The 4,142-nt window shown below is 34.1% G+C and overlaps 1 long non-coding RNA gene across 2 annotated transcripts; it reads right to left on the bottom strand.

Annotated features, from left to right (window-relative positions):
- Window positions 1-257: 257 nt before the first annotated feature.
- Window positions 258-3,550, bottom strand: LOC107797912 (uncharacterized). 2 transcript variants are annotated; one of them, XR_012705972.1, is made up of 3 exons: window positions 3,396-3,550; window positions 3,178-3,277; window positions 258-1,543 (listed from the first exon to the last, which is right to left on the bottom strand). It is a non-coding gene; the product is annotated as an uncharacterized LOC107797912 (long non-coding RNA). The 2 variants fall into 2 exon arrangements; XR_012705971.1 differs by lacking the exon at window positions 3,396-3,550 and having other exon boundaries at window positions 3,178-3,389.
- Window positions 3,551-4,142: the final 592 nt, after the last annotated feature.

The raw sequence follows: 4,142 nt of genomic DNA, 5'->3' as shown, positions 1-4,142 counted from the left end.
CTATGGCGTCATATTATTTAAAGTTATCAACTCCCCTAATTTTTATACAGTCTAACAGAAAACTTCCAATGAAAACTGCCATCAAGACAATTTTAACCTCAATATAAACATAAAGCCACACTCTTCGTAGCTGCATCCTTGATCTCTCTGTCTGGATGTGTCTAATACAAATAAAATGATTACAAAGAAGTCACATTATATGGAGAGTACTATAGATACTAAGGAGCGACAATAAAAGAAAGTCTCAGTTGGCAAAATTAGTGAAAAGCCAAAATATACCATGAACTGCAAATGCGCATAAGTGGTTTGAATATGTAAAATCGCAACACTTCAGGTATGAAAGAGCTATTATTTATATTCACCGAAACTACAATTTTGCATCCACCTCATAATATTTCCTCGTGACATCTCCCTGATGTATAAAGGTACATACATTTTAATGAAACTCTTAACACATTCTATATCTCAGTTATGATAATTTGCCATCTAGTACGTAAAAGAGGACTTCACCTCTGACTGCCATTAGAAATCTTTCCAATGTGAAGCTGACTGCCATTAGAAATCTTTCCAATGTGAAGCCACCTGGCAATCTTGTAACAACAAAGCACATTGGCAAGTTAAACACACAACACTGACCAACCCACTTTCTCTAAACACTTTAACATATGGCATGGGAGTTGAAAGAGTTCCCTCCATTTGGCTTGAGTTTTTCTTACTCCTATTACTATCCACATCTTCATTTTGCTCTCGGAATCGTAGTAGCATAGAATTAATTAAAAGGTTGACAAACCAAATTGGAGGAAAGTCATATGACTAACAATCATTAACAGTCGATAGGTAAAGATTAGCTTGACCATCAAACTATTTAATAACAAAAACAACAAACTCAGTGTAATCCCATAAGTGGTGTATGGGCATCAAACTATATGCTGCTGAACCAGAAATCCATGCTCCACACTGTCTAAGCTGCAGAATAACTTAGACAGACAGTTCTTTGATTAACACTATTTTCAAATAGACGTAAAGACAAAAGTGGACATACAACTCTATCCAACCAAATCTGTGGTAGTTTCACTTACTAAGGCACCAACAAAAATAATTTTGGTTATTATAATGTGGCTTAAGATTGCTTAAAAGTTATTCATGTCCAATATTGGGATCTAACTTTGAAGAAATTTCTTGTTTCTTAACCTTTCAAAGTAGAGAGATTTTGCTTCAAAGTGCTAAATCTAAAGAAGCAGTAAAGTTACTATCTCAAATAACCAGAATGCATAGTCAAACATAGGATGCGCAATAGACTTTGAATCATTCATCCATAATAATATTTGGCAAACTAATTTATTTATTATACTTAATACCAGTCTTACCTTTCCTGAGACCATATCAGTGAAAAAATTGTGAGATTGCACCTTGTGAAAAGTAGCAGCGAAACATACTCCTAAACTGGCATTCGGCTTCAGGTTACCAATGTCATACTCATCTTTGATCCATAGTTTTCAAGAAGTGGTGGATCATCTCCAATGTGAGAAGGGGCAATTTCAAACTGCCAAAGAGATCAACAACAGTCATATCATAGTTTACTAAGTTCTAAATGAAGTATTGATTCTCTCCCTCTTCGAGAGAATATAAATAAGGCGTAAGAGAAGTAGTCATAAAGTTGACACGCTATGCGTCCTGCATTTCTGTATTCCTAACGTAGCTATATCGTAGTTATATTTGTAAACACATCATCTTTAATTTCCACAACTCACATTCTTTTACAATTTCAGGTGCCTATATCGTAATGTAATATATATTCTTTTCACTTTATTAGCAAGTCCAAGTGAACTTCAAGAGCCAAAATAGGTAAGTGACACAAAGTGTTTGTATGGAATCCTAAAATGCTTTTGGTTGAGGATGTAAATGCAGGATGGAGAAAGAGAGAAGGGGGGAACCGAAAACCATATCAAGTCATTTTAACAACTGAAAAGAAAAACTTTATAAAAGCTAAAATTGTTAAGTAGAAAAAGAACATTTAGGACTATGAGAGAGCTTAGATTAGAAGTAAAGCTGCATATTTCAAAGAACGACAATAGAACTGCCAATTTGATCTGCTTATAGAAAAATACAGGGAAGTAAAATTCTGTCATTTTTTCTTTTCGGAGAATATACTCCAAAAGAGGGTCACAACTTGATAAAGAGCAATTACAAAGCTGCAACACCTAGATGCAGAAAGCTAAGAAAAGAAAAAGAGGCTACTTTTTCATCTCATAAAACAAAGATACAACGTGGGAATGAACAAAAATGCAGTACCTGTATACCAAAAAATTTAAAATTAAGAAATATATTCATATCATAAAGTATATCAAAACCAAATAGGTAAAACCTTAAAAATGATCACCTTAATCTTTGTTGTAGACTATAGCTCCTCAAAAGCTAGCTTATTCTTCATTTTTATTGACACAATATTGCTCTTATTATAAATTGAATTAATCGAACAAATCATGTCAATCATAAGGATTACTAATTCAAACATAGTTTTCTCAGTTATGAAGAGAATTAAATGAAATCCTAATTTCTCTCTCACAAAAAAGAACAACAAAATTATTTGGATACTTCCTAAAGAATCATTTTTACTGCTGATATAGATTTTTTGAGAATTGCAAAAAAGTAAACTTAACTCTTACAATCAAATTAGGAAAAAATAGAACATAGTTAACGAATGTAATATTTTGTCCAATAATTCAAACTGCAGATCGGGAAACAGAAAACTGCTTTTCAGCTTTACTGGATTTTGATGATACCCAGAATGGGAAACTCGATTTCTATATCAAAAATCTAATAAAGATGAATCTATTTTATCAGTGCTCAACAAAGTATCTCTTTTGAGGTTTATAGAAATAAATACCTAGATACCATAACAAATATACACATAAGATCAATTCAGCATTAACTCATAAGAAACAAAATAAAAAAGCAAAAACCAAACAAATACAAAGACACCCAGATAGGGAAACAGAAGAAAAATTTAAGCTTTTGGGAAGAGGAGTGGATACATGGAGAAAACAGAGAAAACATATAGAAATATGCCGAAAATATGAATCAGCATTGAAAAAAATAATTCCAAACAACTACGGATTAAAAGGAAAACAATATGAAAGATGAAGATCTAGTGAACTGAAAATAGTTGAGCATCACCATAGCATCTTTGGTCTTCAGTAAGAACCATCCAGAAGCCTTGACTAATTTAGGAGAGATAGCATGCAACAATTTTTTTGCAGAGGAAGTCAGTATTGTTCTGATTAAAAGATATAAGAATTAGTAATAGAGAAAAATAAAAAGATGTAAAGTGAGTGACAAAGACACAGAAATAAAATTTCTTCAATAGTAGAATAGAAAGAGTCAAAGAAGAATACATTGAAGAAGGAAGAAGAAGAACCGGAAGTAGAAGTGAAGAGGAAGCTAGATGTCCTACAGAAATTAAAAATGTTAAACACGTGTCGCTTAAAGGAGAAAAATTAAAGGACTGCATTTTGAAATACAGCTCCACGTGGTTATAGGAGTAGAGCAAAAAGATGCAACCAGCAATGATATAAGCAAGTACATGAGAAAAAATAAAGGATATGCCAAGGGTAGAGTATAATTTTCATTGCTTTTGGTTCAATTGTTTACTGCAGTGTCCGTCCGATCTTGATCACTTATATATAGTAGAAAAAGAATATACATACACACATATCTTCAGCCGCTCTTTGGGGCACATTATATCGCTCCATACCCGGGCTCATAGAGGACTCGGTCGTACCCGGCCACAGCGGTAACCTCACATCACACATCACTCCATACCCGGCCTCGTAGATGACTCAGTCATACTCGGTCTTAGGAGGTCTCGACTGTACCCGGTCTTTGGCGTACCCGGCCTCGTAGAGGACTCAGTTGTACCCGGCCACACAAGGGCTTCGATAATATCTCATATCATGCCTCATCGTACCCAACTGATTAGTGGTTGTACAATAGGTGTTATACCCCGGCCGATTATAGTGCGACTCGGTAAAGTAAAATAGATTCATATATATATATATATATGCAATGTCAGTTTCAAGGAACAACAAGTTTAAACTCAGACTGAATCATACACTCCGATCACAGGATTCCAACTGGAAATA

Source organism: Nicotiana tabacum, chromosome 23, assembly GCF_000715075.1.
Source record: "Nicotiana tabacum cultivar K326 chromosome 23, ASM71507v2, whole genome shotgun sequence".
Classification (NCBI taxonomy): domain Eukaryota; kingdom Viridiplantae; phylum Streptophyta; class Magnoliopsida; order Solanales; family Solanaceae; genus Nicotiana; species Nicotiana tabacum.
The sequence above is the reverse complement of the archived record's forward strand: the minus strand, read 5'-3'. Positions and strand labels throughout refer to the sequence as shown.